General features: G+C 42.4%; 1 protein-coding gene across 6 annotated transcripts in view; it reads right to left on the reverse strand.

The window, feature by feature from the left end:
* The window catches only part of MICU3 (mitochondrial calcium uptake family member 3), a 270,957-nt gene that overhangs the window by 125,768 nt on the left and 121,538 nt on the right, over positions 1 to 23,651 (reverse strand). The gene's annotated exons all lie outside the window — the stretch shown is intronic.

Genomic DNA, 23,651 nt, shown 5'->3' on the forward strand with positions numbered 1-23,651 from the left:
CATGTGATACACATGGGAGCATAGGATAACGAAGGGGTGCAACATAGGCTTAATGGAAGCTTTCAGCACATGCATATGGAAGGGCTGGTATGGCTGTGTAGGCGCTTGTCACAAATAAAAATAATAAAGATCGGATGTGCCAGTCACACGAAATCTTGTATACAAACCATATGCCATCTAGGTTGGAAGTGCTCTAAGGTGTCTCGGGGGAAGGGGGTCTCTGGAGGTTTGTACATGAAGGTGTGTCACTGGAGGTATTGGAGATGTTTGTCTCTGGGGGATGTTTCTCTGTAGGCATGTCTATGGAATGGGGGGGGGGGGCAAGAATAAGTCTGCAAGGTGCAGGGTAAGCCGTAAATTGGCCATAAGTTCATTCATGATAATACATAAACATATCAAGCAAATTACTAATATACACGGAATTTCCGCGACAGACAAACAGACGGAAGTGGACCTTAGACGATTATATACAGTATATATAGATATACAGTCATGGTGAAAAGTGTTGGAACCGTTGAAATTGTTCCAGAAAATGAAGTATTTCTCCCAGAAAATTAGTGCAATTACACATGTTTTGTTATACACATGTTTATTTCCTTTGCGTGTAGTGTAACAACAGGAAAAAAGGCAAATTGGACAGAATTTCACGCAAAATCGCAAACATTGGCAGAACAGCAGAACATGTGTAATTGCAATAATTTTCTAGGAGAAATACTTCATTTTCTGGAACAATTTCAACGGTGCCAATACTTTCGGCCATGATATCTATATATATAATTGTCTAAGGGTTTTTCCGTCTGTCTGTCTTTCCTGGAAATCCCGCGTATCTGATTGGTCGAGGCCGCCAGGCCTCGACCAATCGGCAACGGGCACAGCGACGATGATGTCATAAAGGACGTAGACATCCCACGTCTCTGATTGGTCGAGGCCGCCAGGCAACGGGCACAGCGACGATGATGTCATAAAGGACGTAGAAATCCCACGTTTCTGATTCAGCGATGGGCACAGTATCGACATAGATGTCATAATGGTTGCCATGGCGACGATGATGTCATAAAGGTTGCCTTGACCAATCAGCGACGGGCACAGTCTGCCGTGAATTCTGGAATCATCATTGTCCATATACTACGGGGACATGCATATTCTAGAATACCCGATGCGTTAGAATCGGGCCACAATCTAGTATATATATACTAGACTACTGCAACCTCCTACTCTCTGGACTCCCCTCTAGCACTCTGGCACTGCTCCAATCCATCCTACACTCTGCTGCCCGACTAATCTACCTGTCTCCCCGCTATTCCCCAGCCTCTCCTGTTGTGAATTCTGTGGCAGAGCTTCCTCCTGTGGTCACAAGTGGTACTTCGGCTGATTCTCTCTGGGAGCTTCCGTTTGTGGAGGAAACTGGTACTGCTGCTTCTGAGTTTCCTCCCTCAGGTGATCTGGTGAGGTCGTTAGGTGCTTCTCTACTTAACCCCACCTAATGCTTTGATTCATGCTTCCTGTCAATGTTCCAGTGTTGGACTTGTGTTTCTCTGGATCATTCCTGTGGCCTGCTGCTCTGCATAGCTAAGTGCTTCTTTGCTATTTGTTGCTATTTTTTCTGTCCAGCTTGTCTATTTGTTTTGCTGGAAGCTCTGGGACGCAAAGGGTGTACCTCCGTGCCGTTAGTTCGGTACGGAGGGTCTTTTTGCCCCTTTGCGTGGTTTTCTTTAGGGTTTTGTGTAGACCGCAAAGTTATCTTTCCTATCCTCGCTCTGTCTAGAATACCGGGCCTCACTTTGCTGAATCTATTTCATCCCTACGTTTGTCTTTTCATCTTACTCACAGTCATTATATGTGGGGGGCTGCCTTTTCCTTTGGGGTATTTCTCTGAGCAAGGTAGGCTTATTTTTCTATCTTCAGGCTAGTTAGTTTCTCAGGCTGTGCCGAGTTGCATAGGGAGCGTTAGGCGCAATCCACGGCTGCCTCTAGTTGTGTTTGGAGAGGATCAGGGATTGTGGTCTGCAGAGTTTCCACGTCTCAGAGCTCGTTCTGTTATTTTGGGTTATTGTCAGATCACTGTGTGTGCTCTGACCTCCATGTCCATTGTTATACTGAATTGCCTTTCATAACACTCTCCCCTATGTCAAGCCCTTCACTGGCTTCCTATCGCCCAGAGACTCCAGTTCAAAACCCTCACAATGACATACAAAGCCATCCACAACCTTTCTCGTCCATACATCTGTGACATGGTCTCCCTACACGCAACCTTCGATCCTCTCAGGACCTCCTTCTCTACTCCCCTCTCATCTCTTCTTCCCACAACCGCATCCAAGACTTCTCCCGTGCTTGCCCCATACTCTGGAACTCTCTACCCCAACACATCAGACTCTCGCCTACCATAGAAACCTTCAAAAAGAACCTGAAGACCCACCTCTTCCGACAAGCCTACAGTGGTCCTGAAGTTACTGAACCGCCGCGCAATCTGCCCTACCCTCTCCTAGTGTTTCATCACCAATCCCCTGCAGACTGTGAGCCCTTGCGGGCAGGGTCCTCCCTCCTTATGTACCCGTGTGCCTGTTATCTGCTCATGTTTAATGTATTTGTCTATATTTGCCTCGTATTCACATGCAAAGCGCCATGGAATAAATGGCGCTATAAAAATGTATAATAATAATAATAATAATATATATAAATACACATCTATATATATAATTGTCTAAGGGTTTTTCCGTCTGTCTGTCTTTCTGTCTGTCTGTCCTGGAAATCCCACGTCTCTGATTGGTCGAGGCCACCAGGCCTCGACCAACCAGAGACCGGCACAGCATCGACGTAGAAATCCCGCGTCTCTGATTGGTCGAGGCCGCCAGGCCTCGATCAATCAGCAACGGGCACAGCGACGATGATGTCATAAAGGACGTAGAAATCCCACGTTTCTGATTCAGCGACGGGCACAGTATCGACGTAGATGTCATAATGGTTGCCATGGCGACAATGATGTCATAAAGGTTGCCTCGACCAATCAGCGACGGGCACAGTCTGCCGCGAATTCTGGAATCATCATTGTCCATATACTACGGGGACATGCATATTCTAGAATACCCGATGCGTTAGAATCGGGCCGCCATCTAGTATTTATATATACAGTGGGGCAAAAAAGTATTTAGTCAGTCAGCAATAGTGCAAGTTCCACCACTTAAAAAGATGAGAGGCGTCTGTAATTTACATCATAGGTAGACCTCAACTATGGGAGACAAACTGAGAAAAAAAAATCCAGAAAATCACATTGTCTGTTTTTTTATCATTTTATTTGCATATTATGGTGGAAAATAAGTATTTGGTCAGAAACAAAATTTCATCTCAATACTTTGTAATATATCCTTTGTTGGCAATGACAGAGGTCAAACGTTTTCTGTAAGTCTTCACAAGGTTGCCACACACTGTTGTTGGTATTTTGGCCCATTCCTCCATGCAGATCTCCTCTAGAGCAGTGATGTTTTTGGCTTTTCGCTTGGCAACACGGACTTTCAACTCCCTCCAAAGGTTTTCTATAGGGTTGGGATCTGGAGACTGGCTAGGCCACTCCAGGACCTTGAAATGCTTCTTACGAAGCCACTCCTTCGTTGCCCTGGCGGTGTGCTTTGGATCATTGTTATGTTGAAAGACCCAGCCACGTTTCATCTTCAATGCCCTTGCTGATGGAAGGAGGTTTTTACTCAAAATCTCACGATACATGGCCCCATTCATTTTTTCATGTACCCGGATCAGTCGTCCTGGCCCCTTTGCAGAGAAACAACCCCAAAGCATGATGTTTCCACCACCATGCTTTGCAGTAGGTATGGTGTTTGATGGATGCAACTCAGTATTCTTTTTCCTCCAAACACGACAAGTTGTGTTTCTACCAAACAGTTCCAGTTTGGTTTCATCAGACCATAGGACATTCTCCCAAAACTCCTCTGGATCATCCAAATGCTCTCTAGCAAACTTCAGACGGGCCCGGACATGTACTGGCTTAAGCAGTGGGACACGTCTGGCACTGCAGGATCTGAGTCCATGGTGGCGTAGTGTGTTACTTATGGTAGGCCTTGTTACATTGGTCCCAGCTCTCTGCAGTTCATTCAATAGGTCTCCCCGCGTGGTTCTGGGATTTTTGCTCACCGTTCTTGTGATCATTCTGACCCCACGGGGTGGGATTTTGCGTGGAGCCCCAGATCGAGGGAGATTATCAGTGGTCTTGTATGTCTTCCATTTTCTAATGATTGCTCCCACTGTTGATTTCTTCACTCCAAGCTGGTTGGCTATTGCAGATTCAGTCTTCCCAGCCTGGTGCAGGGCTACAATTTTGTTTCTGGTGTCCTTTGACAGCTCTTTGGTCTTCACCATAGTGGCGTTTGGAGTCAGACTGTTTGAGGGTGTGCACAGGTGTCTTTTTATACTGATAACAAGTTTAAACAGGTGCCATTACTACAGGTAATGAGTGGAGGAAAGAGGAGACTCTCAAAGAAGAAGTTACAGGTCTGTGAGAGCCAGAAATCTTGATTGTTTGTTTCTGACCAAATACTTATTTTCCACCATGATATGCAAGTAAAATGTTAAAAAAACAGACAATGTGATTTTCTGGATTTTTTTTTCTCAGTTTGTCTCCCATAGTTGAGGTCTACCTATGATGTAAATTACAGACGCCTCTCATCTTTTTAAGTGGTGGAACTTGCACTATTGCTGACTGACTAAATACTTTTTTGCCCCACTGTATATATATATGGTATATATATATATATATATATATATATATATATATATATACATATATACACAGAGTATGAGTCAGGGATTGTTGCATGTAGGATGTTAGGAGGCCTGGCACTGATTACCTGTTAGCAGCTCTCTGGCTGGCTGTACACAATGCACAGTGGAGGTCCGCTGGCCCACACACTGTTTAGTAGCCACTCCCGGTTGCTGTATATCAGCACCTATAAAAATGAATAGGATCTGATCTGCAATACCAAAGGTCGGCCACTTCACAGTGTACACTGTTTCTATATAGCAGCCACTGGCTGTGATAACAGCTGACTGGTGGGGGTGCTGGATGTTGACCCCCTATCAATCTTATATTGATGACCAATATCAAAATAGTGGAGAATCCCTTTAAGAATTATGAAAAAACATAAGGTAAGGCTAGAATTGTGTGGCCCAGGGCATCTGCCCTCTTGGCCTGGTGGGATCTGCCCTTACAATGCTTTGTTCTTCAGCACCTTTTGCACAATGTTTCAGGATCTCAGAGAGGATCATGTTGTCAGTCAATAATGTTACAACCACTACACTAAGCTCACTGATCCTACCAAGGCTTTACACCTTAAATGGAAGGATTGTTTTCCAACAAACACAAACATACCACCTCCTCTATGTGGCCTTATGGCAGTGTATCACCTTGCAGTAACAGGGCATTAGCCACATAATTAGTCTGATAAATATGGGAAAAAAAGCTTTGAGGCAGGATCTCCCTAGGATATCAGATACAGGAGCGTTTTGATAAAGTGGTGTGAGCCGAACTTTAAAATATGTTAAACCCATTTGTTTTATCGCTGATCCCTTTGTTTGATGCCACTCTCTTTGTTGGAAAACAAAGACAAGCTGAGCAACTGTCAGGCGGCATGTCAGCAGAAGAGAAGGCCGCTATCTAAGAGGTCCTGAAAGCATTCCCTCCTTTTGTTTGTTACCTTCAGAAAGAGATAGTTCTGCTTGACTTACCTGGATGTTATGGGAGAAAGACCCTGGAATGGTTATGGCTCAGTAGGCAAGTCCTCTGCATGGATGGGACTGAGGTCACAAAGGAGGGAATCCCCCCCAAAAAGTACATAGCTTTAAGAACCATCAATTTCATCTTCTAAAAACAATGATGGATATGTCTTATCACTTACATAGTGCGCACATGGCTGTCAGTGATACACGCGATTTTCTTGCAGCCCTATGGTCCATGGCTTCTGACCACACAGCAATGTCAGCATGGAGTTTCTACACTCTTACTATCATGCTGCAAAAAATACGCCCAGCTTCACCATAAACATGATATTTTCTTAACAGTCTATATTCTTTACAATGTGAGAACCACTAAGGACAAGGACTATATGAGAAATGGTATTAAAGCCACCCTTACTCTGGTTGTTTGCCTACATCACAGAAAGGAATAAGTAGGTAAAGCTACGTTCACATTAGCGTTGCGTCGGGTGCAGCCGCGGCGACGCATGCATCATGCGCCCCTATATTTAACATGGGGGCGCATGGACATGCATTGTCTTGCGTTTTGTGACGCAAGCGTCTTTTTTGACGCAAGCGTCAGGGCGCAGAGGACGCTGCAAGTTGCAATTTTTTTTTGCATCCAAAATCAAGCCAAAAATGGACGCATGCGTCACAAAACAATGCGTTTTTGCATGCGTTTTGCATGCGTTGTGCGTTGCGTCGCCGACGCAACACACAACAACGCAAATGTGAACATAGCCTTAGTGCGTGCCAAATCCAAAAATATCTGCTGCATTCAAGCTAAAGAAGACAAATATGAATTATATCACAGACCCTGATCATCTCGTCAACAACAAAACTCACAATTATGGACCATAAGGCCGGTTTCACAAGGCCAATGAGGCAGTTTTCTCAGGTCAGGAGACTTTGAGGCCAGGTCTTCTAGCCCGAGTACAATCCATGTTTCATGGAAGTATGAAACCAGCCTAAGACCAATGTGTGTGTGACTGCCCTCAGCTCTGCAGAATTATTACCTTCAAGGAAAACTAAAGGAACAATTTAAGGACCACATATGCAGCCTTCCTCTAAAGGTTTGTTTACACTGCTCGATACACAGTGTTGGACGATCACCAGTAGGCAGCATGCTTGCCAGTTAGGTGGTGGTTTAGTAGCTTGCTTACGCCACCCAAACTGGCTTTAGCTAGGCACTCAATGATCTGTAACAGATTGTTCAGTGCACAGATACAGACATTGTTCTCAACAGCGTGAGTCCTGATTACATAGGATGATGTGCTGCTGAGAACGATGGTCATTTGTGCAGCACAAATTATCATCTCACCCAACGAATGGAGTGTTTTGCTCATTCATCTACTAATCGGCAGCCTGTTTACACTGCAAGATTACCATGCTTATAGTGAACAACCATTTCTAGGAATTGTGCAGTGTTAATGCCCCTTACCTAGTTAACAGAATTCACTCCAGCTCATGCTACATTCTGCTATGTACTCAGATGCATAGAGGCTGCTGAAACCATACGGTACAGCATTCTTTACTGAAACTCCACTGCAAAAATGCCCTTTCGATGAAAATACATGGATTTAAGTACACAAAAAACCTCAACATCCTTTAAATATTCCACATTGACATGATTTTCTACATGACTTCTCTAAAAGGAACAAGCATGTATAATCTTCACATCTTGCTCCTATGCACATAGAGACTCTGCATTATGCTTGTAAATACATGGATGATGGGGACGATCACTCTTTCTATCTTATAACAGATAATGTAAAAGTTGTATATACATTCCCTGGATAAGGATTGTCATTGAGCTCTAGAATGTCAGATGACCCAATCACTACAAATCTACAAAAAAAACTAATACCACAAAGCTCAGCATGAAGCATCTTAACATTCTAGTGATAGAAATATCTTTTTTTTAGGTATGTCCATGTGTGACATGCAAATTAGATTTCTGCTCTCCTGGATGGAGACATTATTGAACAAGTCTAGTGTATGTCAATACTAATCAATAGGATATGAGGTTATAAGCCCATGGAGAAGGAATGTGCTGTTTTTTATGTCAGTCTGGAGAAAGTGACACAGATATTGAAGACGTCTACTCAGAATGAATTCATAAATCAAGCCTTAACACAACAAGGTCTATAGTAAATGACCACCCACACTCTTACCTCCCTCTTGGCTCCTTTCAGATACACAAAGTTCATTGTTTCATGAGATACAATTCTTTCCAGTGGGATATAATGCCAGAAAGTTATGTAACTTTTCTAGGGCTATGCTGAAGTGAGAAATAAGAATGAAAACAAAGGCTACATAATGCCGGCAATATTTACAATTATGTCCGCTGGTACAACAATGCCTCTTCCTTCCACTTATAACCGGAGACCTTATTAAAAAGTACCGTAATACAGAGAAGTGAGGAATTGCACCTAAAGGAATACATGCAGTCTGCCATACCTTCACTGTATCACCTGCATAACTGATTGCAGCTTTTACCCCAAAATTGTTCAACCCAATAATAGGACTTTCTAATCAAAAAACTGAAACTATGAAAGATCATTGATTAAGGCTTGAAGATTCATATGATGATAATTCAAGTTAAAACTTACAGCTTGTTGCAGCACAGAGAAACCATCCCCCCAACAATCTCATAAGCGTTTTAAACACAGTTCTTGTGTAAGGGGGTGCGCTGTGAAGAATAAGGTTCCTCAGCATTGTGAAGCATTTGTGACCGGAAACTTATACCTACTAACTAAACTGAACCCAGCGGAACCGAAAGAACGGAGAAGTGTTTCAGGATGGATGAATCAAAAGAAAGTACCGGGTCAGGTGACACCTGTGTCGCAGTTACCTGGTGTAAGAAGCTGAAGTGACAAGTCGAGAAGTCAATTAACGCCAACAAGTAAAACAAAAGGGACATCTGCGCAAATGGACACCGCAATTGAGTCACAGGATGCACTTGGAGAACGAGCAATGCGGGATGCCATGAGCCAGTGCGCGAGATCCATATGACACAAGTCAAGGCCTAGGATCCAGACTATGCCGGTCAAGAACGGAGGGCCAGCCCTTATCCGTCAAGGCCCGATAGTTGACCGTTGCAATTCAAGCACCTGTGGTGATCCTAAGGCGCAAGTAAACTGGCCGTCACTTTCAACGCTGACATAAGGTACAAGGTTTTGTTCAGGGCTGTGCAGCAGATGGGACAGGGACCAGCCAGTGTGAGGCGGGCCCAGAGAGCATTACTTGACTTTGTGAGGAGGAATTGAGGTCTAGCGGAAATACCAGTGTCGAATATGATAGAGAATCCACACTGCAACTGTTCAAGTGTGTTTATTGTCATTGTGCTAATATTATATTTCTTAATATCCTGTATTTCATTACCGTGTTAAGAGAGTAAATAGTTTAGTTGGTTACTTCCGCCTTGTCCTTGTCTGCGTGTTGCATCCTAGTAACCTGTTTACACTTGTTCACAGCAATAACTTGAAATGTAATCCAGATGCACTATAGCAATTTCATTAAAATCCAAACTTTTTCTATGCAAGTCCATAAAATTGTTATTGTACAGACAGAAAAATATTTAGAATTGAGAGTCCTTAGTGCTTGATACCTTTTAATAGCTAACTGAAAAGATGGTAACAAATTGCAAGCTTTCGAGACTATTCAGGTCTCTTCATCAGGCAAAGACTAAAAGAAATTCTGAAGAATCACATATTTATGCACAACATAGCACAGAAAAAAAAACATGGATAAGACAGGTGACATGTAGAATGTCCTTGGCAAAAGATAGGGCAAAAGCTTAGAACAAGAATGAATTCTCACCGCCACACAATAAGAGAAAAAAGAATGGATCTACCTGTGGCAATACATTTTTGTCTCCCAAATCATAACATTATGGACATGCAATTACTTGTGTTAAAAGGTAGCTTCAAATCTAAGAGAGACAGAAGAGTATGGAAATATAAACTGATGACGACCTTTGACAGTCTCACTGCAGGAATGAATGTGGCGCGTGGATTTATGTCTTTTTACATCAACTAAGGAACTTGCCCCTCAGACGATGTGGGGTCATCACAACAGAACCAGACCCCAATCGGAGGACAAAAAAAACCATTCCTTATCTAAGAACTGGCCCAATATTTATGGACATAACTGTTTATCACTCATGGTAATTCTGCTTCATGTCATCTGTCTTATCCATGTTTTTTTTTATTCTGTGCTATGTTGTGCATAAATATGTGATTCTTCAGAATTTCTTTTAGTCTTTGCCTGATGAAGAGACCCCTGTAGTCTCGAAAGCTTGCAATTTGTTACCATGTTTTCAGTTAACCATTAAAAGGTATCAACCACTGAGGACTCTCAATTCTAAATATTTTTCTATCTACTGGCTAACACAGTACCAAGATATATATCTTTCCTGTATTGTACAGATAGGCAGACAACTTAGCAGTAGGGTGCCATAACCTGCGCCTTTCGAACTATTAGGTTCTTAGTAATGGTAATCTGTTGACTAACATGGTAACACTCTTTTGAAAAGTTGAAAACTAGTATAGACCTAATAGATTTAACAGACAAATCTTTGGTTTCCAGTCTACACTGTCCTCTATGTGCTAAAGACATCAGTGCAAATCTCTCTGCTATCCTTCGTTATTGTAAGGTTACCTACTAAGCTCTTAGCTTTAATATACATAACATACAAAATACCCATTAAAAAAAATTCTTTTTGTAAAAAAATTTTTTAGTTTTCAGAGGGAGGAGAATACAACAAAAAATTGGTCTGAAAGCAATAAATATGCTGATAAATGGGGGTGGCATGCACAAGCAAACAGACCTACAAGACTCATAAAATACATATTCTAAATTAAGGAACAAATCATTTTTCAGTCTCTCCCCATACATAAAATATATGGAATTGGGCACAAGCAAGACCAACAAACTAGAGCTGCTTTTATTAAGTTGTCCACGTTTTGTGAAAGAAAATTAGAAGAAATACGGCTAGAAGAGGGTGAACATGGAAGCACTTATCTAAGTGTAGTGTTAGATATCACTATTCAAAATTACATTGGATAAGATATATACTAACCTGACTGGGTTGTGCAAAATATGAGCACATCATCAATGTTTTAATATTCGATAAACCATTTGCTACTCTTCAAAGAGTAATGACCATCACTGAAACCAGCGCAGGGTTAAGGGCAAGTCATCCTCCTCCTGTCTTACTCAGCTGTACCAAAGGAGATGTCCCAAGGAAGACTCATTATGAGCGGAAAGTCATATTGTGGATGCTCAACGAACAACGCTAACCATCAATGAAAGTCACGCAGCACTAAGGGTAAGTTATCTGCATCTAATCTTACTTAGCTCGGAATGAAAGGAATAATGTGGATATTACCCACGCTGCTGAATACAATTCCAATCCAGACGAGATGAATGAAAGACGGTGGTTTATTTTACGCATTTCGAAGTATTCATTTACTTCTTCATCAGGAATTTACCCCTTATATACAGAGACCAGGAAAAGTAGCTGTTTAAATAGTCTTACTTAGATATTTAAGAAGGTAATACAACAATGATTTCAGAAAAGTCAAGAGGATGTATAAAATGAAAAGAAAATGAAAATGCAGTGATTTGGAAATAATTTATAGCCATATTTTATTCAGAAGAACATAGAACACAGATCAGAAGGAGAAACTTAAGACATTTTTCCATTTTAGTTGAAAAAAAAATTACTCATTATTAAGAAACTGATGGCAACACATCTCAAAAAAGTTAGGACAGGACCAGGTCTACTATTGTGTAGAAGCCATTCTCCCTTTTGATAAGTCTTATAATAGAGAGTAATGCTGTGCCATACTTGTCTGGTGTTGTGATGGAAAAAGTATGTGCTTCACCATTGTCTTGCTAAAATATGCAAGGCCTTCCCTGAAACAGACATTGTCTGGATGGGAGTATATGTTGTTCTAAAACTTTTCAAGAGGTGGAAAGCTCAGCATGCCACAGGTAATAATACAACCTCATACCATCAGAGATGCAGTACGTTGGACTGTGCGCTGATAAGCTAGATGGTCATTCTCTCCTCTTGAGTTTTCAGGATACGCATCCGTGGTTTCCATAATCGTTGTTACCATAAAGAATTTAAAATGTAGTTTCATCTGACTTGAGAACAGCTTTCCATTTTGCCCCAGCCCATTTTAAATGAACTTTTGTCCCAAAAAAACAGCAGGAGTTTTGTATTGCGCTGATATATAGCTTCCTTTTGCATGATAAAACTATAACTTGCATTTATGGATAGCAAAACGAATGTGCTCGCAATGATTTCTGGAAGTATTCCTGAGCCCATACATTGATTTGTACAACAGAATCAAGTCTGTTTTTAATGCAGTGGAACCTGACGGCCCGTACATTATAAGCACCCCATTTTGACCCTTGTGCACATAGATTTCTTCAGAATTTTGTAATATTATGTACTGTAGATGGAGGAATATTCAAAGTCTTTACTATTTTAGGCTGAACAACATTTTTCTTGTATTGTTCCACAATTTTTAGATGTAGTTGTTCACAGATTGGTGATTCTCTGACCACCTTTGCTTCTGAGAGACTCTGCCTCTCTTACATGAGATGCATGTAAAGAAGCTGCGGAGACACCATCACGTGTTTCTCGACGCAAGCAGTGAATAGCCAGGCCTTTCCCCGGGAAGGAACAACCACGGGAAGGGCAGCATCCTATGAAGGAAAGCCACCTATGCCAAGCATGGTATCCATCCACAGACAGCTGTTTCGGGGTTTTTACCCCTCATCAGTGTGGAGTAGGAATCTGGCTATTAGGAGCAGTGCCTAGTAAAAAGGCTATAAAGGCACAGATGATTGGCCTCGGGGAGACCAAAACATCCAACACCGCGGAGACACCATCACGTGTTTCTCAACGCAGTGATTCCAGAACACTGCCCCCATCCCTTATGGGAAATATGCAGATGCATGTAAAGAAGCTGCGGAGACACCATCCAGCATCCTATGAAGGAAAGCCACCTATTCCCGTGGTTGTTCCTTCCCGGGGAAAGGCCTGGCTATTCACTGCTTGCGTCGAGAAACACGTGATGGTGTCTCCGCAGCTTCTTTACATGCATCTGCATATTTTCCATAAGGGATGGGGGCAGTGTTCTGGAATCACTGCGTTGAGAAACACGTGATGGTGTCTCCGCGGTGTTGGATGTTTTGGTCTCCCCGAGGCCAATCATCTGTGCCTTTATAGCCTTTTTACTAGGCACTGCTCCTAATAGCCAGATTCCTACTCCACTCTGATGAGGGGCAAAACCCCCGAAACAGCTGTCTGTGGATGGATACCATGCTTGGCATAGGTGGCTTTCCTTCATAGGATGCTGCCCTTCCCGTGGTTGTTCCTTCCCGGGAAAAGGCCTGGCTATTCACTGCTTGCGTCGAGAAACACGTGATGGTGTGTCCGCAGCTTCTTTACTTGCATCTGCATATTTCCCATTAGGGATGGGGGCAGTGTTCTGGAATCAATGCGTTGAGAAACACGTGATGGTGTCTCCACGGTGTTGGATGTTTTGGTCTCCCCGAGGCCAATCATCTGTGCCTTTATAGTCTCTTACATGAGAGACCTGGAGCAGTTTGCAAAAGAAGACTGGTATACAGCATATAATCTATATAAAACATTACAGATGTTTTGTGTTTATTTGTTACTAATGGGATATTTATTACTTTAATTGATCTAGTAAACGTTACGTTTTTAGATCCACATTATATACTGTATACTCTCGGAGATTAGCAGATTTGGCACAGTGGGGACTGTAGAACAGACAATTCCCTTTTTTTTTGCTTTATACAAAAGAAGTGTGGTCCAAAATTCCAGTTGAGAGGTGTAAGAAGCTTATTGATGGTTATAGGAAGCGATTGATTGCAGTTATTTATTCCAAACACGGGGCAACCAAATATTAAGTTGAGGGTGCCAACAATTTTGTCTGGCCCATTTTGTGTGACATTATGTCCAATTTACCCTTTTTCTCAGTTTTTTTTTTAGTTTTTCTAATACACACAAAAGAAATAAGCATGTGTATAACAAACCAAATGTAATTGCGATAATTTTCTGGGAGAAATACTGCATTTTATGCAACAATTTCAAGGGTGCCAAAACTTTCGGCTTTGACTGTGCGTCTAACTTTCAACTTCTGCTATGTTTTATATGTTCTCTTGGGAATAAAATATGCCTATTAATGATTTCTAAAATATCGCATTATTGTTTTCATTACACTGTACACAATGCCCCAGCTTTTTGGAATAGGGGTTATATATAACATAAACGGTATATTGTCAAAACTGACACATGCCAAAATATTTCATATCACCTACTGGGAATATGATTCCTAATGCTACTAATGTGTTCCTATTTTCAGAAATAGTACTATTCTTGGTGTGTGGGCAATGCTTAAAAATGTAGAGAAAGCGCAAAGACTTTTCTTTTTACGGATCAAAGGTGCGCCACCACGTCGAAGTGTGCTAAGCCCAAAGCTCCCTAGCAGACCATAACACGGCTAGTATGTCTGCAATGCACATAATGCTTGTGCTTCAAGAGTTTTCCTTGTCAAGTGACTGACACGAGCATTTATGTATTAAAATGTTGTGAAAACATCCAGCCAGTTTGCTTATCCCAAAGTGTGATTAGTATCTCTAAGTATGACACAAAGCTTGCACTTACTTTATTATAATGGTATTGCTTTCTTTAGTGGTTCACGACCATGCACTGAATTGGATAGCTTTCCGCTTTGATGAGTGTGGCTCAGGCTTAAAAATCCAGAGGAAGAAAATGTTTTAAAGGACAAAAAAGAAAAAAAAAAGTTTGTTTCAAGAAATGAAATACAATGCCTCTCTTTGACTTAAATCTGTCTGTGATAATCAGGGGAATCACATACAACTGTCTATCTGTGTCCAAGAGGCTAAGGAGAATGTCAACATTTTTTCATACCTTTCTAAAGGCGCTTTGTTTTGGGGGAGCCTCCTCTGCTATTCTGTGGAGACTTGCTCTGGTTTGAAACTCAACACCAGGATTAACAGGTTCCATCCCAGCATAGGTATTTGGCCAGAGTACTGAAAGCTCCCTACCGCCTGAATACGCACGGCACATAGGGTTTACATCTTCAAAGATCTGAAAGTGGAGGAATCTGGATACACCAAATAAAGCAAAGCGTGCTGATCACCTGAGCTCCGCAGCAAGCAAATTGCTTCTTGTTCATTTCTTTTGGTCCTTATACAGCCCAATTTATAAATATGCCAAAAAACAATAAATAAAATGGAAACCTAATCTGCATTTTTCAGGATCTATATTAAATATTGCTAAGATTCCTAATCAGGATGCACATCTATTATACAGAATTGAAAACCTAAAACAAATGAAATGGAGAAGCTTCTGATTTCACTGCTAGATCCCAGCAAAGATTGCAGCTTAGTCTAAAGGTACCGTCAACACTGAACGATATCGTTAACGATATCGTTGCTTTTTGTGACGTAGTAACGATATCGTTAACTAAATCGTTATGTGTGACAGCGACCAACGATCAGGCCCCTGCTGGGAGATCGTTGGTCGCTGGGGAAAGTCCAGCACTTTATTTTGTCGCTGGATCTCCCACTGACATCGCTGAATCGGCGTGTGTGACGCCGATTCAGCGATGTCTTCACTGGTAACCAGGGTAAACATCGGGTTACTAAGCGCAGGGCCGCGCTTAGTAACCCGATGTTTACCCTGGTTACCGTTGTAAATGTAAAAAAACAAACACTACATACTTACTTACATTCCCGGTGTCTGGTCAGGTCCCTCGCCTTCAGCTTCCCGCACTGACTGGTGAGCGCCGGCCAGCCGTAAAGCACAGCACAGCGGTGACGTCACCGCTGTACTTTACGGCCGGCGCTCAGTCAGTGCTGGAAGCTGAAGGCGAGGGACATGACCAGACACCGGGAATGTAAGTATGTACTGTTTGTTTTTTTACATTTACAACTATAACCAGGGTAAACATCGGGTTACTAAGCGCGGCCCTGCGCTTAGTAACCCGATGTTTACCCTGGTTACCCGGGGACTTCAGGATCGTTGGTCGCTGGAGAGCTGTCTGTGTGACAGCTCTCCAGTGACCAAACAGCGACGCTGCAGCGATCGACATCGTTGTCGGTATCGCTGCAGCGTCGCTTAGTGTGACGGTACCTTAACAGACAGTACAATCAGTGGCATATATAGGGGGAAGGCAAGCTATTTGCCCAAGGTGCAGCCGCCAGGGGTGTTGCCAGCCCGCCAGATGCCAAGTTTTGAGATGTCTACCAGGAAGCGGCATTTTGCTACCCCCATAGTGAGTTTTCTCCGTTCTCTGACCCAGTTGTCAAACTGACAAATGGCTCAGAGTAGTACATTACCAACTCTAAATTAAATTAGACAGTGAAATGTCAGCAGTGCAATGCGGTCAGCTGATAACACAGTTGGCATTAGTCTCCTGCGTGGCAAAGGTAGTAAGCATCAGTACGGTAAGCGCTAAAATGGAGCCAAATAAACCAGACTTTCAATGTCATGGGGAATCATGTGAGTGAACTATATAGTGGGGAGGAGACAGTGTGGGTAGGGGAAAATATGTATGAACACAGTATGGGGGGAGGAAATGTGTAAGGAAACAGTATTGGGAGGGACTGGGAATGTGTGAGGAGACAATATGGTCATGTACCATAAGAAGGTCAGTGCGGTTATCACAATGTGTGCAGGGAGCACAGTGAGGGGCAATTATTTATCAAGGGGAAAAGTATAGGGCAGATATTTTTTATTGAGGGGGATTATAAAGACCCTGTTAATTTTTAAGGGCATAGTGCCGGGATGTGTTGCAGAGCACCGGAGAAGATGGAAGTCAGCAAAGATAGACTGTGGATGTGAAAACTCATCATGGCGTCTGGATCAGATGGAGAAGAAAATAAATCTGATCAGAGAACATGTCACCTATAAGGTACCTTGATATAAATGTTTATTTGTGATACTGACTACATCTTAACAGTTCTGTGATTCAGTATGGTCTGCAGTGTGATGATGGCTGGTAACAACAACTCCCAGTATTTCATTACCATTGTTAAGGACATTACAACTCATTTCTGTACTAATCTAGGTGATGTATTCCTGTGCTGATGATGGTTCTGGTGATGTTTTCCCAAGCTGATGGTCGATCTGGTGATATAGTCACGTACTGATGATGGTTCTAGTGATGTATTTCTGTATTGATGGTGGTTATGATGCTGTATATCTGTACTGTTGTGAGTTCTGGTGATGTATTCCTGTGTTGTTATTGGTTTTGATCCTGCACATAAGGATCATGTCTGATAAGATACATGTTAATAAAGTATTGTATAGTCTGACAAGTTAAGGGTTACTACATTTGTATTTGTGCTTGGAGCATTAAAGGGGTTGCCAAGGTTTGCGATGAAATTCGGCAGTCACTATGTAATTGCAGATTTGATTCCTCACAGCAGCGAAAGCGGGAGGTCACATGAGCATAAGAATGCAATTTGCATACATGTGGTCACATGCCAACTAGACATGTGTTGCCTCACTCAATTCACTTGTATTGAGTGTGGCCAAGCACATCTAGTGGGAATGTGGCAAGGACTATGCAAATTGCATACTTGCAGTCACATGGCCACACTTGCTGTCGCCACCAGAGAATCCAAACAGCATATAGAGAGAATTCAATCCTGGACAACCCCTTTAATTAATAAAATTAAGTACTATAGCATGCCCAATCCTAACAGCGCGTAATTTACTCACTGTCATGATTCGGTGCTGCTTGCAGATTCCAGCAGTCAGCACATGACCACACTTACGGTCACGTGACAACTAGCTTCTCTTCCTGCTCCTCTCAATGAAGCAGGGGCTGTAGTATCTCACTGAACACATCGAGAATTAGGAAGAGCAGTTTTTTGGCACACGACTGTAAGCATGAAAATCACATGTGAGCGGTCACATGATGACTACTCAATCCGCTTAAGCTGTGAATAGGAGGGGGCACCAAACTGAATTTTTGTTTTCTGGAAAACCTAGATTCGCCTATTATAAATTGTGATCAATTCATCTTTGGGTCACCATTTTGAAGTTGGCCATAGATATAACTGTCAGTTGAACAGCTACTCTCCAAAGAGCGCAATCTTTCCCGACTTCCCCCCAAACATGAGCACTTGGCTCGTCCGTATTCAAGTGTTTTCAACGGGGAGAAGGGAGAAAGTCTCCACCAAAGTCATCTGGCAGCATCTTATCCACCCTGAAAACAAGAGAGTCAGCCATTAAAATTCTAATTGCCCAATCCTTCTGTAAAAGTCAGAAAACCACATATGCATCAGATGGTTGGCTGGTCCCACCAAAATCCGTGAGTTTGCCCATCTTCCATCAAATGTTTATGGGGGCCTAATAAAAAAGGACTGTCAAAAGATGGTAACTATTTTAATACAGAAAGATACATTGTGGTAATGTCTTCCAGAGAAGGAGCTCACTGTGTTTCCATTTTTGAAATATGTCCCTCGCATGCGCTGCTACATACATAAAAAAAAAGAATGAAGGCCAATAAAATATATTGCACAATGTTCTGACTCATAATTTTGTACTGTAACTGGAGATATGCTATCAGACTGATGATTTAACTCATTACGTGCCAAATTAGAAATGTTGATTTTACGGATTTTTCAGAAAAGGGCGTCCCAATATTCAATTAAAAATGACAATGACATGATTTCCTATTTTGAAAACATTCATTTTACAAGCACAACACAAAAAATTGGACCTAATTATAAAAATTATAAAATCTTAGTTGCTAGAAGCAAAAGATTAGGCGTCCCAAAAAAAGGACATTGGTAGATAATGGGTTACGGCTACATTCACATTAGGCATTTTTGTAGTGTTTTTTTATGCATTTTTTAATGGAAATTTTCAGTTGCGTTTTACAGTACCAGCAAAGTCTATGAGATTTCAGAAATCTTATGCATACACCTTGTTTTTTTTGTCATCAGGATTTTGTCCTTTGCATGGTTTTTTGGCGCAATGGAGCATGTCACTACTTTTAGCTTTTTTCACCCATTGAAATGAATGGGTGAAAAAATGCTAACCCCCCACCCCCCCAAAAAAAAAAAATTCAGGTATTAGGTTTTGCTGTGTTTTTTGTGCCAAAACCTGATTATATAGAATGGGACTTTTTTTTTCAACAGTAAACTTTATCAGCATGCACAAGTGACAAATCTAGCATGCCAAAACTGCAGCAAAAACTGCAAGAAAAAACAAGGAAAATTTGATTTTTCTCTGCAGCTTCTTTCCTGCCAAGAGAACAGGCTTTGCTGCAGAAAAAAAGCGCTGAGAAAACGCCTAGTGTGAACTTTATCTTAAAGCTGAACGTTTTCATTTTCACTTACCAAAACGTCATATTTCATGTGTTTCAAAGGCAATAAAATAAAAAGTCAAGAAACTTTGGAATGGTAATTAAATCACATTTATATAAATAGCTGCAGCACCGTCTGTGTGATCTAAGAGTTTGTCACTAATTGTGTGACTGTCATCTTAGCTACGCTGTCCCCTGTATCCATAATCCAGCAGAAATGGTATTCCGCATTCCGTCTGAACAGTGTTAGTTAAAAAAAAAGGACTTTAAAAGAGCAAAACATCTTGTCATTAAAAATCAAGATACAGATTGGGAGAATTTTGGTCAATTTCTGCACTGCTGAATCACTAGAATTCCAGAATTATTAGTACATGTGGCTTTATTATTCTACGCGTTTCAGAGTTCAAGACTCCATCATCGGGAAACACCACAGGAACAAATGTCTTGAACTCTGAAACGCGTAGAATAATAAAGCCACACGTACTAATAATTCTGGAATTCTAGTGATTCAGCAGCGCAGAAATTTACCACAATTATCCCAATCTGTATCTAACGGCTGGCCCTTCCTGGACTCGTGGATCTGCTGCAGCGAATCCTTTTCATGCTTCAACTCAGCTACATCTGGTGAGTGCAATCCAATGGATTCATCTTTTAACCTTCTCTTTCCTTTAACAGTTTTCATAAAAATCAAGATAGGAACATCAAAGTACTTACAAAGTTGCTAAACTTTTTGTGTACTGTGTACGATGGCAAAATGGCATTCTATTTTTGCCTCCATTCCAACCTGCACAGGGCCATAATTCTAAAGCCTAATCCATACCTATACTGTGGGGCTGCACATTACTGTATTATTAAAGAGAACCTGTCACCCCCAAAATGGAAGATGAGCTAAGCCCACCAGCATCAGGGGCATTCAGTAATGCTGTAGATAAGCCCCCGATGTATCCTGAAAGGTAAGAAAAAGAGGTTAGATTATACTCACCCAGGGGTGGTGCCGCTGCGGTGGGCGTCGCGGTCCGGGGCCTCCCATCTTCCTACAATGACGTCCTCTTCTTGTCTTCACGCTGCGGCTCCGGCACAGGCGTACTATGTCTGCCCTGTTGAGGGCAGAGCAAAGCATTGCAGTGTCCAGGCGCGGGAAAGGTCAGAGAGGCTTCTCCTGTCTCCTGCTCAACCACTAGAACATATTACATTGTCCAAAACTGGGATCACCAAGGATCCTCTGTTACTCTGGTGGGCCTGACCTGACTCTATATGCATTAGCCCCTTAGTGACCGAGCTAATTTTGACCTTAATGACCAAGCCAATTTTTACAATTCTGACCACTGTCACTTTATGTGTTATAGCTCGGGAACAATTCAACAGATCCCGGTGATTCTGAGACTGTTTTTTCATGACATACTGTACTTCATGTTAGTGGTAAAAAAAATTTCGAAATCACTTGCGTTTATTTATGGAAAAATTGAAATTTGGCAAAAATTTAGCAATTTTCAAACTTTAAATTTTTGTGCCCTTAAATCCAAGAGTCATGTTACACAAAACAGTTAATGCACAACATTTCCCATAAGTCAACTTTACATCAGCACAATTTTGGAAACATTTTTTTTGTTAGGACATTATAAGGGTTAGTAGTTGACCAGCGATTTCTAATTTTTCCAACAATATTTGCAAAACCATTTTTTTAGGGACCACATCACATTTGAAGTGAGTTTGGGGGGTCAATATGACAGAATATGCCCTAAAGTGACACCATTCTAAACACTGAAATCTTCAAGGTGCTCAAACCCACATTCAAGAAGTTTATTAACCCTTCAGATGCTTCACGAGAACTAAAGCAATGTGGAAGGAAAAAAATGTACATTTTACTTTTTTCACAAAAAATCTACTTTAGATCCAAACGTTTTTATTTTCAAAAGGGTATCAGGAGAAAATGGACCACGTATATGGGGGAAAGCTACTGTTTGGGCATGGCTCAGAAGGGAGGGAGAACAGTTTGATTTTTTGAACATAGAAGTGGCTGGAATCAATGGCGGGCACCAAGTCGCGTTTGGAGACCCCCTGATGTACTTAAACAGTGGAAACCCCACAATTCTAACTCCATCCCTAACACAGTCCTAACCCTAATCCCAACCCTAACCACAACCCTAACCCAAACACCACAACCGTAACCCCAACACAACCCTAACCCTTACACCACAACCGTAACTCCAACACCACAACAGTAACCCCAACACAACCTTAACCCCAACACAACCCTAACCCCAACACAACCCTAACCCCAACACCACCTTAACCCTAGTCCCAACCCCAACCCTATCCCCAGCTCCAACTCTAACCCTAGCCCCAACTCTAACCCTAGCCCCAACCCTAACTCTAGCTCTAACCCCAACCCTAACATAGCTCCAACCCTAACCCTAACTGCAAAGAAGGGAAAAGCATACATTTTTAAAATGTTATTATTTTTACCTAAATAAAGGGGTGACATCGAGGGTCTATCACAGTGATCAAAATTAACTAATAGGAAAAATCTCCTATTGTTGCCGGGTACTGGCCGGCAGATTTTGGAGGGCGAACTGTGCATGCCCCCTCCATTTTCCTCCAGGAAGAATACGCGAAGGGCCTGAGGATAGCGGAAGTACCAGGTGGGCTCGGGGGACCCCATTTCTCTCTGTTCTGGTATGTGAGATCATATCAGAGGAGAGAGAAATATGACTTTTTTTGTGATCACCATTATTCGGTGAATAACGGCAATCACAAGACTGGGGACGTTAAAAACCGACCTGAATCATGTTCTCCGGGGTCTCAGATATGATTTTCCGATGCTGGGGGCGCTATACCCTTATTTCCCAGCACCGTTAAAAAGTGGCGTTGAGGAATAACTACTCTTCCTTAATTGCCGCTGTTGAAAAGCGTATGGGTGGTCATTATGGGGTTAATGTTATAGCCTTAAAGCACCACTCTAGTGTTTTGTTTTTCAACGCTGTAATGGTGCTTCTAATGTAAGGTCCCTGCTCTTGGTCTTACAGTGGGTACGGAAAGTATTCAAGCCGCTTTAAATTTTTTACTCTTTGTTTCTTTGCAGCCATTTGGTAAATTCAAAAAATTTCATTTTTTTTTCTCATTAATGTACACTCTGCACCCCATCTTGACTGAAAAAAACCCAGAAATCTAGAAATGTTTGCAAGTTTATTAAAAAAGAAGAACTGAAATATCACATGGTTATAAGTATTCAGACTCTTTGCTCAGTATTGAGTAGAAGCACCCTTTTGAGCTAGTACAGCCATGAGTCTTCTTGGGAATGATGCAACAAATTTTTCACACCTGGATTTGGGGAATCCTCTGCCATTCCTCCTTGATGATCCTCTCCAGTTCCGTCAGGTTGGATGGTGTACGTGTTAGAATCTGTTTTGTTATTGACCATCCACCATCTTGTGGTTTTCTGGCTGCTGGTCTTTTTCCCCTGGTGCTGGGTTGCCTTAGGTCAGGTGATTGTATCACCCTTTATTACCCAGCACCTGCCTCCCATTCCTTGCTGGACTGCAGTGTTAATCTGCTAGAGTTCTGGCTAGGTGCTTTAAGGTACCGTCACACTAAGTGACGCTGCAGCGATACCGACAACGATCCGGATCGCTGCAGCGTCGCTGTTTGGTCGCTGGAGAGCTGTCACACAGACAGCTCTCCAGCGACCAACGATCCCGAGGTCCCCGGTAACCAGGGTAAACATCAGGTAACTAAGCGCAGGGCCGCGCTTAGTAACCCGATGTTTACCCTGGTTACCATCGTTAAAGTAAAAAAAACAAACGCTACATACTTACCTACCGCTGTCTGTCCCCGGCGCTGTGCTTCTCTGCTCTGGCTGTGAGCGCCGGGCAGCCGGACAGCAGAGCGGTGACGTCACCGCTCTGCTTTCCGGCCGCTGTGCTCACAGCCAGAGCAGAGAAGCACAGCGCCGGGGACAGACAGCGGTAGGTAAGTATGTAGCATTTGTTTTTTTTACTTTAACGATGGTAACCAGGGTAAACATCGGGTTACTAAGCGCGGCCCTGCACTTAGTAACCCGATGTTTACCCTGTTTACCAGCGAAGACATCGCTGAATCGGTGTCACACACACCGATTCAGCGATGTCTGCGGGGAGTCCAGCGACAAAATAAAGTTCTGGACTTTCTTCCCCGACCAGCGACAGCACAGCAGGGGCCTGATCGCTGCTGCCTGTCACACTGGACGATATCGCTAGCGAGGACGCTGCAACGTCACGGATCGCTAGCGATATCGTCTAGTGTGACGGTAACTTTAATAGTTTTCTGTGCTTGATATTGTGCAGTTCTGGGATCTCTGGTTCTGCTATCTTTGGTTTTTGTTTTCAGTTGGTTTCTGCAGCCGTCTCTGTATTTTCTATTAGGAGGTGACCTGTTTTTATACCCAGTCCTTAGATCTTTCAGGGACCTCCTCCCCCCCTATCTACAGGTCTTCGCTGAGATTAACCTGGGATTGTCGGTGGGTCTATTCGCAAGGAATGGGTT

Source organism: Ranitomeya imitator, chromosome 1, assembly GCF_032444005.1.
Source record: "Ranitomeya imitator isolate aRanImi1 chromosome 1, aRanImi1.pri, whole genome shotgun sequence".
NCBI lineage: Eukaryota > Metazoa > Chordata > Amphibia > Anura > Dendrobatidae > Ranitomeya > Ranitomeya imitator.